The 16,764-nt window shown below is 44.4% G+C and overlaps 1 protein-coding gene across 2 annotated transcripts in view; it reads right to left on the bottom strand.

Annotated features, from left to right (window-relative positions):
• Positions 1–16,764, bottom strand: part of ZNF366 (zinc finger protein 366) — a 136,627-nt gene that overhangs the window by 95,653 nt on the left and 24,210 nt on the right. Inside the window, exon 2 of one of the 2 annotated variants that reach the window (XM_063963881.1) lies at positions 2,503–2,690. The exons of the other annotated variant lie outside the window; for it this stretch is intronic. The gene's annotated coding sequence lies outside the window, so the exon portion shown is untranslated. The remainder of the gene's footprint in view (positions 1–2,502; positions 2,691–16,764) is intronic. 2 annotated transcript variants of the gene reach the window in all.

Here is a 16,764-nt window from a genome sequence, read left to right as displayed (position 1 = left end):
CCAAAATTAGGGAAAGATCAAGATCCACTTCCACCTCGTGCTGAAGCTGCTGCCACTAGTCATGGCCGAGACGATGAAATGCCAGCAACGTCGTCTGCCAAGGCCGATGCCCAATGTCATAGTACAGAGCATGTCAAATCCAAAACACCAAATATCAGTAAAAAGCCTCTTTTTTTCTTTGCGTCATGTGCTGTTTGGGGAGGGTTTTTTGGAAGGGACATCCTGCGTGACACTGCAGTGCCTCTCCTAGATGGGCCCGGTGTTTGTGTCGGCCACTAGGGTCGCTAATCTTACTCACACAGCTACCTCATTGCGCCTCTTTTTTTCTTTGCGTCATGTGCTGTTTGGGGAGGGTTTTTTGGAAGGGACATCCTGCGTGACACTGCAGTGCCACTCCTAGATGGGCCCGGTGTTTGTGTCGGCCACTAGGGTCGCTTATCTTACTCACACAGCGACCTCGGTGCAAATTTTAGGACTAAAAATAATATTGTGAGGTGTGAGGTATTCAGAATAGACTGAAAATGAGTGGAAATTATGGTTTTTGAGGTTAATAATACTTTGGGATCAAAATGACCCCCAAATTCTATGATTTAAGCTGTTTTTTAGTGTTTTTGGAAAAAAAACACCCGAATCCAAAACACACCCGAATCCGACAAAAATAATTCGGTGAGGTTTTGCCAAAACGCGTTCGAACCCAAAACACGGCCGCGGAACCGAACCCAAAACCAAAACACAAAACCCGAAAAATTTCAGGCGCTCATCTCTACAACATACACTATTTTAATAAAGATATACAGGTTGAGTATCCCTTATCCAAAATGCTTGGGACCAGAGGTATTTTGGATATTGGATTTTTCCGTATTTTGGAATAATTGCATACCATAATGAGATATCATGGTGATGGGACCTAAATCTAAGCACAGAATGCATTTATGTTACATATACACCTTATACACACAGCCTGAAGGTCATTTTAGCCAATATTTTTTTATAACTTTGTGTATTAAACAAAGTGTGTGTCTACATTCACACAATTCATTTATGTTTCATATACACCTTATACACACAGCCTGAAGGTCATTTAATATAATATTTTTAATAACTTTGTGTATTAAACAAAGTTTGTGTACATTGAGCCACCAAAAAACAAAGGTTTCACTATATCACGCCCAATCAAAAAAGTCCGTATTTCGGAATATTCCGTATTTTGGAATATTTGGATATGGGATACTCAACCTGTAGTAGATGTAAAATATTATACCAGTGCACTGGCGTATCTATAATGGGAGCAAGGCATGCGGTGCACATGGGCCCCTGGCTTCAGGGGGGCCCACACCACACACCCTGCACCCATTTCTTGAATGTTAGAATACATACCCCTCCGGAGTTTCTTGTCCCCGGCACCAGCGCTGCACAAATCACACGTAAAATTGTGCAGTGGCCGTTTTCCCATCGTTTCGTTTTAATGTAGAAATGTTTTCATTTTTATCTCAATCCCATTATACCCTATTAATAACACATGAAATTTTATGATATTTTGTATTTACTTATGAAATTTTAACACAATACCACAATTTGTCACTGTAGTCAACTGCATGTCCTCGTGATTACCATAAGGTATAGTATAGGGTTTATCTAATGAAGAGCGATTTACAAACTGGCAGATTTTTGTAGCAGGATTTAAAACAGCAATTTAAAAAACAAAACAAAACTGGGCTTTGCTTTAAACACAAATTGTCACTTTAAATCACACTTCAGAAAATCTGTGATTTTGTAAAATCACACCTCCCTAAACCCCCCCTCCCCCTTACCTATGCCTGCAGACATCCTCACACCTCCTGGTACTAAGGCATGGCGCTAAGGGGTCTATTTACTAAACATTGGAGAAAGATAAAGTAAACAGAGATAAAGTACCATTCAATCAGCTCCTGTCATTTTTCAAACCCAACCTGTACCATGGCAATTAGGGGATGATTGGCTGATACATTATCTCTGTCCACTTTATCTCACTCCAATGCTTAGTATATAGACCCCAAAGTCATTACTTCCTGTTACATAGCTCAGTCGTCTTACTACATACTGTACTTTGTGTAATGTGAGTGAATGCAAATTTACATTGAAATAGAAATTGTAACAGCTGAAATAATTGCATGTCCTTAATGCCTATTCCTATCAATAATTACTTTGAATAGATAGTTAGATAATGGATGTTTACACCATGACAGAGCAGAAGAGTGAACAATGCCAAATTTACATGCAAGAAACGTTTTGAATCAACACATTATAATTGTATCATATGTGATTGAGGAGCAATTTATTTAATAAATAATACATTAACAATTAAATAGTTACAAATAAATAATTACAATCTATCTATCTATCTATCTATCTATCTATCTATCTATCTATCTATCTATCTATCTATCTATCTATCTATCTATCTATCCATTAATGTCACTTATCACTTTCATGTCATTAAGTGTGAGCAGGAAATCTACTTACTGATCACTGAAATGGGAGGGCTGTGTCTCCTCACTGTGTGTCTCCTAATGCCCTTTTATGAATCTCATGTCCTTTCGCTCTCCTAGTCTGTGAGTTTTAGTTCAGAGTTTAGTGGGGACAGTGCATTAAAGTAACTTAAGAAAGAGAACAGGAACAATAATTTGCTTCTCCTTTTTTCAGATGAGTACCTTTGGAAAGAAGGAAGGAAGGGAGGGAGAGGAAGTCAACATTCAACAACCCTATGCTTTCCTGCAAAAAAATAAGGAAACAGAAGATACGCATCTTTTTCTTCTAAAAAAAAAAATTGGCAGAAGAAGAGAACTGCGGAGGAATTCCACTGACATTCCAGTGCTGGGGAAGAAGTGCACAGAAGACCTGAAGTTACAATTATGTGGTGAGAATCTTCTAAACAAATGTCCGTTTCTATTCAGTTACAGTCTAACTACACTTGGAGGACATCAACTGAGTGCTCTGGTCCAATGGCACATATGTTATAGGTCTTTGCAAATTTCTAAAGGCCCATACACACTACAACGACCCCTGCCGACGCCGATATTGGCAGTGGCACAGACCTGACGGGGTGCCGGCATCGGCAAGTGCATGCACACTTGCTGATGCCAGCGGGGAGGGGAGCGACGGCGGGGGTTAGGGGGGTGCTGTCGTTAAGGCTGTCGTACATGTTCAGATGAGGAAAGGGGGTCGTTAACGATGCGTGGGACTGCCCATCGTTAACATGAAATTGAGTGTACACACTAGACTGGATTGTAAAAGATCTCGCTCAGATTGGCCCTTCTGAGCGGTATCTTTTACTTTCTCGTCTAGCGTGAATGGGCCTTAATAGTCATGGAATGTTCTCATAACAAAGGTCATTCTGGAATAATATAAAAATGTAAACCCAGCCTGTGACATGACAGTTAGGATCTCCGTCCACTTATCTCCATCCAAGGCTTAGTAAATAAACCCCATGGAATATAAATTTATTATGGCACTTTGTGAAAGCGTATGATACACATTTTTAGACAACATGAATTGTAGGTACATGCAGATTAATGGTCTAATTTCATAGATTTCGACATTTTAAAATCTATTCTTTAGACTGGTTAGCAAGATATAGGGGTACATTTATTAAGCGTTGGGTAAGAAATCCTGGCAGAATTGTATCCTGGTGATTTACAAAACTCAAACCCCAGAGGAACCACAGTTTAGATGGTTCTATTTTTCCTCCATTAAAATAATAGAACCCTCATGATAATAGGACACTTCTAGGACACTACCATTGAAATGAATGGGAGCGATGTGATTGTCAGAGCACAGCAGCTGCCACGCTTCTGACTAATCAGAGCTTCCCCATTAATTTTGGTGGCAGTGGCTGTTAGTGACGGATTCTCTATGGAAGATGTATTGTGTCATTTTACTTTTTTTTCCTGGTTTGGGGGTATTTTAATTTATTGTCAAATTCAAGGATTCATACTTTGGGCTAAAGAGAATCTTTACCAATGGATTTGTAAGTAACAAACGGATGAAAGGGGTCTTGGGGTGTTTTTATTTATTAAAGAATTTTACAATGTGGTGTGTGTGTCCTATGCTTATTCTAATATTTTCTATACAGATGCACTACAGTTGTCATTGGGGCCTGCCTGTCAAGTCATGCTGGCATTTGTGGTCTTCCAAGTACCAACATGCCCTGGCATATTTTAAAATTGGGCCTGACACAGCTTGACAGGTAGAATATTAAAACTAATATTACACATACTTTAGCAATCCCGCACTCACCACCACAGGGCTGTTTATTCCTAAAAGTGGGGTGAGTTGTTTTTTTTGTGGACCCCACATCCATAGAGATTCTAGCACTGTTGTGATTGGACTATGTCTGGCTGGCAAAATGTCTTTAAGTTTAGTGCTGGTAGCGTAAATTTCGGAAGGTTCCACATGCATTGTTCCTCCTAATTTCGCACTACTACTCTAGGCCTGGGGCCAGTGCTGGATTTCCCACTAGGCACATGAAGCACGTGCCTATAGGCTGCACCTGCTGGGGGTGGCATGGCGGATTCCCCCCACCAAATTGATCCTTCTTTTTTTTTTGTAAAACAATTTTTTATTAATGTTGATCCTTCTTTTTAATGGTGACAGCCGGCCTGGATCAGCAGCTACTTTAATGGGAGGGTGGGTCGCGGGATGCGGTGGGGGGGGGTGTCGCGGAAGGTAGGTGTCATGGATCACATGTTGCGGAGGGGGGGTGTTGAAGTAGGGGGGGATGTTGAGAAGTAGAGGGTAGCTGCTGCCGGGTCCCATAATGGAGGCTTCCTAACCGGAGTGGAGCCAGAGACTAAGAGCCTATCAGAGCTCTGCAATTATGATTCATTCCCATGGCTCCACTCCCCTGTATCAGCACACTAGCAGGAGCTAGGGGCGTAGCTATACCTGTGGAGGCCCCATAGCACAAACCCCACGACCCCCCATAGCGCAATTCCTCTCCCCCCAATACTACTTAAAGCTCAATACCCACACCCCATTCCTCTCTCTCACCCCCCCCTCCCCCCGGCAGCATACCATTTTTGCCTCAACTGCCCTCCCTCCCCTTTGCCTGGAAGACAGAGCGGACGGAGCCAGTAGGCGCGCACCTTCAGAGTTCCGTTGGCTGCTGTTTTATTTATGTGCACTGCAGACAGAGACAGGATGAAAGAGATAGACAGGTAGAAAAAAAAGAGGAAACAGCACAGGGTGAGGTGCACTGAGACTTCTGCCGCTCTGCGGGATGCTGGGTGATGAAGATGGGCATTGGGGTTGCCACACACTGGCACCCCCGGTGTCCATCTTCATCACCCAACGTCCTTATGTGGCCATGGTCTCACCCTTAGAGTTTCCCGTCAGAGGGGAAACTCCTGGTTCTCCCTTCACATGAGCCACAAACTTTCTCAACACTTACCCTCCTTGTCCACAATGGTGCTCGCTGGGAGATGCGTTGCGGCTCTTCTTCCAGCCTCGCTGTACCCCTCTCTCAGTCAGGGCAGTTGGTCGTGGGGGCAGCTTCTCCCTGTGTCCTTGGTCTCTGCCCTGCTATGCTCCTTCCGCTATTGTTATTGTATGGCTATTGCTTCTGCCAGGAGGGTATCAGACTTAGGATCTCTCTCCTGTGATCCACCTTTCCTGATTTTGCATCGTGACAGGGCTGTTCTATGGACTAGGGGCCTAATTCTGAGTTGATTGCAGCAGCAAATTTGTTAGCAGTTGGGCAAAACCATGTGCACTGCAGGGGGGACAGATATAACATGTGCAGAGAGAGTTAGATTTGGGTGGGGTGTATACAAACTGAAATCTAAATTGCAGTTTAAAAATAAAGCAGCCAGTATTTACCCTGCACAGAAACGAAATAACCCACCCAAATCTATCTCTCTCTGCAAATGTTATATCTGCCCCCCTGCAGTGCACATGGGGGGTCATTCCGAGTTGTTCGCTCGCAAGCTGCTTTTAGCAGCTTTGCACACGCTAAGCCGCCGCCTACTGGGAGTGAATCTTAGCTTCTTAAAATTGCGAACGAAAGATTCGCAATATTGCGATAAGACATCTCTGTGCAGTTTCTGAGTAACTCGAGACTTACTCGGCATCTGCGATCAGTTCAGTGCTTGTCGTTCCTGGTTTGACGTCACAAACACACCCAGCGTTCGCCCAGACACTCCTCCGTTTCTCCAGCCACTCCCGCGTTTTTCCCAGAAACGGTAGCGTTTTTTCACACACTCCCATAAAACGGCCAGTTTCCGCCCAGAAACACCCACTTCCTGTCAATCACATTACGATCACCAGAACGAAGAAAAAACCGTGAGTAAAATTCCTAACTGCATAGCAAATTTACTTGGCGCAGTCGCAATGCGGACATTGCACATGCGCACTAACCGGAAAATCGCTTCGATGCGAAGAAATTTACCGAGCGAACAACTCGGAATGACCCCCATGGTTTTGCCCAATTGCTAACAAACTTGCTGCTGCGATCAACTCAGAATTACCCCCTAGGCCTGGGTACCTGCCTAAAGTGGTCTCTAGGTTTCACCTTAATCAGAAATTATAGTCCAGGCATTTGTCTCACCAGATCTTTCAGCAAAAGAACGGTCTTTGGATGTAGTACATGCCCTACATATCTACATAGACCAATCTAGTTCTCTCAGAAGATCTGACTCTCTATTTATACTTTATGGATTTCACAAGCATGGCTGGCCAGCTAACAAACAGACGCTGGCCAGATGGATTAGAATGGTTATTGCACAAGCATACAAACGAGCTGATTTGCCTGTCCCAACATCAATTTCTGCCCATTCTACTAGATCTGTAGTTACCTTTTGGTCAGCATGCCGTGGGGTGTCTCCTGAGCAATTATGTAAGACCGCTACATGGTCTTCCATTCACATGTTTCTAAAAATCTACTCATTTGATACCTTTGCATCCCAGAATGCTTCCTTTGGATGCAGGATTCTGTTATCCTCTCAGGCTCCCTAGAAAATATTACTTTAGGACATCCCTGATGTTGTCCCTGTGGAGCCCCATGAATCCCAAAATAGAAAACGAGAGTTATGGTAGACTTACCTTTGTTAACTCTCTTTCTTTGTGGTTCCTAAGGTCCAAAGGGCACCCAGGCTGACGCACCTGGCCTCTCCGTGTTTTTGTGGCATTAGTCACTGGTTCCTTTCTTCTGTCTGCGAAAATGTGTTCTTATGTGTACAGTAGCTTTCTTCTCTCCTATCCACTTCCTGCTTTGGGCTTGTTAACAAAACTGACCTACCTGAGCATGGAGGCGTGGTTATAGGGGAGAGGAGCCGAGCATTCTAGGAAGCTGGAAAGCTTAACTGTTTGGTACCTGGACTCTCATCCACCACCTACAGCCCCAATGTTCTCCCTGTGGACCCTATGTACCTGGAAGAAAGAGATAACAAAGCTAAGTCTGACTTCCGGTGTGCAGGCTGAACGGACTGGCCGCATTTTAGAAGAGCTCTCCGTCCTGGCTGCCTAATTGACCCCTTTACCATCAGATGCACCAGGACCAGGACCCCATAACTACATCCATGGGGTCAGGAGATATAGCGGGGTAAAAGTGGCACCTCACTCACCACCGGAGTCTGCACACGCTGTGTGCATTGGAGAATGGCGACATCTGAAGCTCCGGCTGCAGGAGGGATCGCGCTGGCACTGAAGGGTATCACGCTGGTCGCTACTCGCCACAAGACACGGCTGCTTCGGGGATCTATTGACTCCCTGTGCCCCTTCCCAGCTACCTCCAGGCTCTGCTCCAGATACTCAGAGCCAGCTCACGCTGTAAGTGACAGGCTGCAGTGGCCATCTTTGATTTCTGCAGGATCTGCAAACGGAGGAACAGCTGCCTAACCAGGTACCTCAAAGTCTGCTGCCTGCCCTATCAGAAGTTGTATTGGGGGTTAGAGGGCTCTTTCCCCCTTCTTCCCCTGCTGTATGAGGCTCACCATGCTGTGCCCTACCTGACCTTCCGTTGCCTCCACTCTGAGTCTATACTGGAAGGCTGAGGGTTCTCCCCTCCCTCCATCCCTACTCCCCGCAGGCTCTCTGTGTTATAGTGGTAGGACATACCTCCTTGTACCCGGCCTGATCGCTGCTTGCCCTGCAGCAGTGATACTATCACCTCTCTACCTGTGAGACACAGTGACACTCTTCAGCTGCATATATTGTGACAACAGTGACATGCTCCTTTATTATATCATTCCTTGGGAACGCTTCTTTCCTCCCCTATACTGAGTTATATTCAACCTTCAACGTCTGACCATGGAGCGGTATGCGGCCAAAATGCAACAGGTAACTAAAGGTTCCCAGAATAAGAATAATTCGGCATCCAAAGATAAAGACACCTGTTCAGATCATTCCCTCTTCCCTTGCCTCACCCAGACGGGGTGACTCTGCAGATACACTGACCGTATCTGATAAATTTAGTCCCTCCTCTGTTCAGAGGGCCAAAGAAATTTCGGACATTATTTCACCTCTCTCGGATGCGAAGTTGGCTCCTCTGATGGAGGCTATTAACTCGGCTGCTGCTCAACTAACACAACACACCAAACGGCTCGTGGAAATGGAGGACCGCATTTCTACTTTAGAGGATGACCACCATGAGGCCAAATCACAACTGCAAACATAGGACGCCAATCTTGCGGCTTTGAACGATAAAATCGAAGATTTGGAAAATCGCAACCGGCCGAATAATCTGCGCCTTATTGACCTTCCAGAATCAGTCCGTCCCAAAGATCTCCTGGATTTGGCTTCTCGTTGGCTCCCTGAAACTCTGGGTCTCCCTTCTTCGCCCACATCCTACATGGTGGAAAAGGCTCATCGCATCGGCCCTGATAAACAGCCTTCATAACACCGTCCTAGGCCAGTGATCTTTAAGCTTCTGAATTACTTGGATAAAGTGAAAATCATGGAGGCTTACAGCAAATCCACCAATTTCTGCTATGAGAGCTCCAAACTGCTTCTTTTTCAGGACTTTTCGTTTCAAGTTTCTTCACGGAGGCGGGAGTTCTCCCCGATCTGCAAATAATTTTTCTCCAACGATATCAGATTTGCACTTCTTTACCCTGCAAAGTTGCGGATCTTTCATGCTGGCAAGCCACGTTATTTTGATACCCCGGACACTGCTCGGAACTTTCTTAAATCTTTACCTTCGTCTTCATGTGATTCCCGTATGGAAGATGCCGATTGACTGTTTATGGGCCGATAAGTATTGCCGGAATATAGCTCCTTTTTCTTTTTCTGATGGGGGACATTGTATTTTGTCTGATTTCAAATGTTGTTATTGTTGCGAGGGGTTTCCCCTCTTACACTATGGCTACCGGGGTGGAGAGGGAATGTTTACTCCTTTTCCCTGTATACCCTCACTCTTCCCTCTTTTTCTAATCTTTACAGTACTTTTCCTATACTACGACGGTTTTCCAAACTGTCATACTGGGTTCAAAAAATGTAAAAATTATTTGACAGGTGGCTATTGTTATGTATTACTGGACTACTTACGCATATTACAGTACAATTAGTCTTTTTTTTAATTGCATGTACCTTTTTCTGATACTTGTTTTTAGTCCCTCCCCTGCTCGCTGGGACAGGTGGTTGGACGTCTTCTTATGGTTTCCCCTTCCACGTTCCATCAGACTGTGGATTGGATAATGTCGGGGCCTAGTGCTCCTAGTGTCTCCACAGAGGACTCTAAGACCTCCCTTAAACTGGTTTCTTGGAGCATGGAAGGCTTGAACACTCCAGTTAAGAGGAAACATTTTTTGAGTCATCTTAAAAATTTTTGTCCGGACATTGCTTTATTACAAGAGACCCACTGGCGACTTACAGACCCTGATAAAGTCAGAGATACTTGGATTAGCGATTATAGGAGTGCCTCTTATACTAAAAAAACTCGAGGTGTGCTCATCCTCTTTAGCAAATCTTTACATTATGTGATTCGGGATGAATGGATAGATCCTGAAGGGAGGTTCCTGTTTTTGAAGGTAGATATTGACCAAGAAAAATTCACCTCAGCATGCATTTACGCCCCCAATGGGCCAAACATATCATTTTTTTTCAGATCTTTTTGTTAACTTACAAAGCTGTATGGAAGGCTCTTTAATTATGGGGGGGTGATCTGAATGTGTTTTTTGATCCCTCCCTAGACGTATCGGGTGGGCCTAGACAGACCGAGTTGAGTAGATCCGCTCCATCCACCTTGTCACTCTTATTAGACTCATTACACTTATTGGATCCCTGGAGGTTCCTACATCCTGACTCTAGAGAATACACCTTTTTCTCCCATCCCCATAAGTTATACTCCCGACTAGACTATTGGTTCATTGGTTCATAGAGTTGAAGACTCGACTATAGCTAACATTCTTGTGTCTGATCACGCTCCCATCACCCTTACACTTACCCTGAAAACTCCCCACATCTGCTCCCACAACTGGCGCATTCCAGACTACCTAGCTTCCTCTAACGACTTCAAACTTCATTTAACTTAATCCTTTCACAACTATGTTCACGACAATAGTGTTCATTCTGATGACATAAACCTTTTCTGGCAGGCTTCGAAACCAGTCCTTCGGGGCCATATCCTATCCTATGTGGCCTCCAGGAAAAAACAGTTTCAGGACAGATTAGTCCATGCGATCATCATATTCTCAGTTATGAGTTGCATCATCATATTCTCAGTTATTAACAAATCCATCTGAAACTAATAGATTATTGTACAGGGATGCAAAATTGGTACATGACACCCTTTGTGCTGAGTGGGCCAAATTGTTCTTATCGTTTCAGCCCAATAAATATTTCTGATGGGGTAATTGCCCCGGGAAATTGTTAGCGAACCTGGTGAAAGCTTCCTTTGCCCCTAAACACATACCGACTATTCGAAATACCCGAGGTTCATTGACATCGATCCATGATGCCATTAGTGATGTCTTTCTTGAATTTTTTGAAAATGTATATACCGCACCTCCGGATCAACCCAACATGGGCTTAGAATTTCTGACTAATGCTGGTCTTCCTGCCCTTTCGGCAGATGACAGAGAAGCTCTTACTTCCCCCATCACAGATGCAGAGCTGGAGATGGCTATTAAATCTTTACCCAACGGGAAAACCCCAGGTCCTGACGGTCTCTCTGCTGCATACTACAAACTTTCGTCCCCGCACATAAGAGAACATCTTTCCAAACTTTATAATTCTATTCTTACAGGCCACTTGGCCCCACCTGATTTTAACACAGCCAGGGTAATTATCCTCCCCAAACCGAACAGGGACCCCACTTTGGTCTCCTCCTATAGACCAATCTCCCTTTTGAACCAGGATTTTAAGATTTTTACAAAAATGATTGCCCCCCGTCTTCAGTCGGTTCTGCCTAAATTATTGCATCCTGCCCAGACAGGTTTTCTGTGTAATAGACATTCATTCATAATGTTCGCTCACTATTGGCAGCCATGATCAAGACGCACAGTTCCTTGGAGACGGGAAACATAGTCCTCAGTTGTGATGCTGACAAGGCCTTTGATAGGGTCTCCTGGGCTCATCTAGGTAGAATCCTTCAACATCAGGCATTTGACCCTGATGTCTTGCATGTACAGTATTTCACACCTTATATCAAAAACCTTTGGCCTTTTTAACAATTAATGCCCTTAACACACTCTATTTCCAACTACATCGAGATACTAGACAGGGTTGTCCTTTGTCCCCACTCCTATTTAACTTGGCTATGGATCCTCTTTATCGGCACTTCCTGAAAGAAAATAAATGGCATGGTATTAAATTGGCCCACTTGGAACTTAAATTTTCTGCATTTGCTGATGATATCCTGCTTTATTTTAGTAACCTCCACGCTGCACTGCCACATTTAATCTCCATTTTAGATTCCTTTGAAAGAGTGTCAGGGTTTAAAATTAACCATTCCAAGACTGAAGCCTTGGCCTTCATTTCCTTTGCTAAATTGGGTTGGGGGACCTCATATCCATTTCATTGTGCACTTGATGATTGTATCACTTACTTGGGTATTAAAATACCTAATCACCCCTCCAAGTTATATACATTAAACTTTTCCTCATTGCTTACCAGGAACTATACAGATTTTTCTAAATGGGCCAACCTCCCTTTGACGTACACTGGCCACTGCCATTTGTATAAAATTATTAGTTTTCCACGCATTTTATATATATATTACAAATGCTTCCGTTGATCCCGCAAAAGTACATTTGCCCAACTCAATAAAGCATTGACCAAATTTATTTGGGCAGGTAAACGACCAAGGATTTCCTTATTTAAATGACAACAGCCAAGAACCCTAGGTGGAGTTACCGTGCATGTGCACTATCGCATTGACAGCAAATTATAGAATTGCTTTGGACTGGATTAGCCGACGCAATGTTTAAACTGACCTACAATTAGAACAAACTTTCACACCAAACTTGGACTTAGTGTCCTTATTACACACTACACCACACTCCATGCCTGCATCTATAAAAGATAACGTCCTATTGTCATCTGCCTATATGGCATGGAGGATGGTGCGTTCTAAATTACATCTATCCCGACAGACCTCTCTATTTTTGCCTTTATGGGGTAACTCCGACTTCTCAGGTATTTTATACTTGGCACAAAGGAGGCCTTAAATATGTCCATCAATTTTTGCACAAGGAGAATTTGGTCCTGCTCACTCATTCTCAATTAATGGAACGATTTCCGTCCTTGCTGATTCCCCTATTCCCCTTCTTGCAAGCGAGTAGTTATGTGCAAAGAGTTCTGTCCACTTTGACTGAGACTGATAGAACTGACACCTTAGACAGAACACTGCGACATGGCTCGGACGATCCCTACTTAACCTGGACTCTGGTACTGTGGGCTTGTTCCGATGGCCACTGGAGTTTCCAGATCTTAAGCTAAAGTCCATTCTATAGGGCAATATAACTTTGGACAAACTGCTGGTATCTACCTCATATACGGAGATGCATCAGAAAATACTGCATAGGGCCTATTTCACACCTAAACGGAAGTTCCTTATTGGAGATGCCCCTGATGCAGATTGTTAGAAGTGCAGTTCGCCAGAGGCGGACATAGTTCATTGTTTGTGGAGCTGCCCGAAAGTACAGGTCCTGTGGCAAGCACTCCAACTATATATTATAAACGAGCTGAAAATCCAGTTCACTATTGATAAAACTTGGGCATTTTGGGGTATATACCCTAAGCCTTCTCTTAGTACATTGACTAGAGGGAACCATACTTTACTTATCAAGTTGGCTGTGGCCACGAAAAAAACAATACTCTCCCAATGGATTTCCTCTGAATCCATTCACATTTCCCTATTACACCCTAGAATCTCATATTTGTTTCACGTAGACTGGACCAATACTACGCTTCATAAAGAAAAGTTGACGGGGAAACATTTTGCACATGGCTCCTATATGTTCACACTTTATCCACACCAATTAAGGAGGCACTACGTAAATGCTTCTACTCTGCTAAATGGTATAATTCAGAAGTCATAGGTGTATATTCAATTGAAGTCGGATCCATTCTGACATTCATTTGTCGGAATGGATCCAACAAGGGCTATTCAATGCCATCTCAATTCGACTTTTAAAAAAGTCGAATTGAGAAGCGGGAGCTGAGACGGGGGAGAGCCACGGGCAGACGGGGGAGAGCAGCGCAACAGCAGCAGCTATAGCTACGTAGCCAGAGGATGTGTCACAGCTGCCGCTCACGGTAGCGTCCACCTGGCTCCAGCAGGTCTCGCTTGCTGGAGCCGGGTGGACGCTGCTGTGAGCAGCGGCTGTGACACATCCTTCAGCTACGCTGCTGTAGCGCTGCTCTCCCCCTGTCTGCCCGCGGCTCTCCCCCAACTCCCCGCTGGTCTCCCCCCTCTCCTCCTCTCGGCTCCCTCATCTCAGTCCAACTGTTTTTAAAGTCGGATTGAGATGGTCGAAAAGGGGGCCAAAACCTGTCAGTTTTGGCCCCGTTTTTGACAGAAACACGCGGACCGGCAGCTATTCCACGTGCTTTTCGACAATTCCTCTACTTGTCGAATAATTTGGGGTTATATTGAATAGGTCGGAACCCCTTCCGACCTAAAAAAGTAGAAAACTGACGTCTTTTAGACAGACGGCAGCTTTCGACTTCAATTGAATATACCCCATAGACTCTGGTGCTCCGTTCTGAACTTCTTTTGGTTATGGGATGGAACATCAAATACCCAAAATAGGGATTTATAAATACTGTGTCTGTATACTCCAGATTTTGCATATCATTTTGTGTTTTTTCTTTTCTCTTGTTTACTTGAGGTTGTTTTCCTTACCTGATGTACTGTACCATATGCACATATTGTTTTTGGGGGTAATTCTGAGTTGATCGCAGCAGGAACTTTGTTAGCAGTTGGGCAAAACCATGTGCACTGCAGGGGAGGCAGATATAACATGTGCAGAGAGAGTTAGATTTGGGTGGGTTATTTTGTTTCTGTGCAGGGTAAATACTGGCTGCTTTATTTTTACACTGCAATTTAGATTGCAGATTGAACACACCCCACCCAAATCTAACTCTCTCTGCACATGTTATATCTGCCTCCCCTGCAGTCCACATGGGCCCTCATTCTGAGTTGATCGCACGCTAGCTGCTTTTAGCAGCATTGCACACGCTAAGCCTCCGCCCTCTGGGAGTGTATCTTAGCTTAGCAGAATTGCGAATGAAAGATTAGCAGAACTGCTGCTAAATAATTCTTAGCAGTTTCTGAGTAGCTCCAGACCTACTCACAGATTGCGATCAGCACAGTCCGTTTAGTTCCTGGTTTGACGTCACAAACACGCCCTGCGTTCGTCCAGCCACTCCCCCGTTTCTCCAGCCACTCCCGCGTTTTTCCCTGACACATCTGCGTTTTTTAGCAAACGCCGGGAAAATGCTGAGTTGCTGCCCAGAAACACCCACTTCCTGTCAATCACTCAGCGATCAGCAGTGCAACTGAAAAGCGTAGCTCGATCAACAGCAAAATTACAAAGTTTTTAGTAAAATAACTACGCGCATGTGCGCTGCGTACCATGCGCATTTAACAGCAAATCGCAGCATAGCGAAAATTGGCAACGAGCAAACAACTCAGAATAACCCCCATGGTTTTGTCCAACTGCTAACAAAGTTCCTGCTATGATCAACTCAGAATTACCCCCTTTGAACAGTATATTTGTACTGTATGCATATACAGGTTGAGTATCCCATATCCAAATATTCCAAAATACGGAATATTACGAAATACGGAATTTTTTGAGTGAGATAGTGAAATCTTTGTTATGGCACAATGTACACAAACATTGTTTAATACCTAAAGTTATTGAAAATATTGTATTAAATGACCTTCAGGCTGTGTGTATAAGGTGTATATGAAAAATTAATGAATTGTGTGAATGTACACACACTTTGTTTAATGCACAAAGTTATTAAAAATATTGGCTAAAATGACCTTCAGGCTGTGTGTATAAGGTGTATATGAAACATAAACGCATTCCGTGCTTAGACTTGGGTCCCATCGCCATAATATCTCATTATGGTATGCAATTATTCCAAACTACGGAAAAATCAGATATCCAAAATACTTCTGGTCCCAAGCATTTTGGATAAGGGATACTCAACCTGTATTGACTATTTTAAGATTGCCTGTCAATAAAAAAAACATTAAAAAACAAACAAAGGTAAGTTTACCATACCTCTCGTTTCTCCAGCAGGGTATATAGGGTTTCCACAGGGAAACATCAGGGTGTAGAGATGGATCTGGATTCAGGTACCAACAGATTAAAGCTTTAGCTGTCCCAGGATGCATTGGGACCCTCCTCTATAACCCCGCCTCCAGGCACTGTGAGCTCAGTTTTGTATTTGGTGCCTGCAGTAGCAGCATACTTGCCTGCCCTCCCTCATTCTGCAGGAGACTCCCTGAAATAGAAGCAATGTCCCTGACTCCTTGAATAGTCCAGCAATCTCCCTGATTGCACCTTAACTCCATTGTGCAGCTGTTACATTCTTGGGGGTAAAACAGAAATCACAGATACATACATTCAAATGGGAAAATCAGTGCCATTTCCCTGCATTGGTTAGATAAGCTGAAGGCTGCATAAGCCTGAGGCCATATAAGCGATCAACTTTTTGTGATTGGTTGTTAAATGACTAAGCAGTTGCTAGGCAGATCAGTTTTCCCGGTTGGTTTTTTCCTATTGGTTTAAGGGGTTGTGCATCAGGATGAAGAGGAGGGTCTTAGGTTAGTATATAGGGGGTGGCCATCTTGCTAGACTCCCTCTTGCCTTTCAGTTTATGCCCCAGGAAGGATAAGTACTATTGCTTATTTTCACTGCCTGTAAATTGTTTTTGTTTTGTTTTTTTTGAATTTCATTTGCCTTCTCTAGGGCATTATACAGTGCTGTGCCCCCTCTCTGCGTGTCATTGTATACTTTTGCAGATTCTCCCCCCTCTGCCATGCCTCGTCCAAAACGTGCAGCTCCCCCCCCCCGGCGCCTCGTGGATGCGGGGAGCGCCTTCCGCTCCCGCTCCCCGAGCGTTGCGCCACAGAGAGGACTTCCCCCTGTTTCAGACAGGCGGCGGGGACGGGCAGTTACAGCCCGCTCCCCTGCCGCACGGAGACGGGCGGCCAGCGGCCGCTCGTCACGTGGTGCCGATGCGCGCGGCTCGGCCGGGCCGCGCGTCCCGGCGCTCGCAGCGGGACGGGCCTCTCCTCTCCCTCCTGCCTCGGGCGTCTGCAGCACTTCC

Source organism: Pseudophryne corroboree, chromosome 1 (assembly GCF_028390025.1).
Source record: "Pseudophryne corroboree isolate aPseCor3 chromosome 1, aPseCor3.hap2, whole genome shotgun sequence".
In the NCBI taxonomy this organism is placed as follows: domain Eukaryota; kingdom Metazoa; phylum Chordata; class Amphibia; order Anura; family Myobatrachidae; genus Pseudophryne; species Pseudophryne corroboree.
Note: the sequence above shows the minus strand (reverse complement) of the source record. Positions and strands in the feature narration are given on the sequence as shown.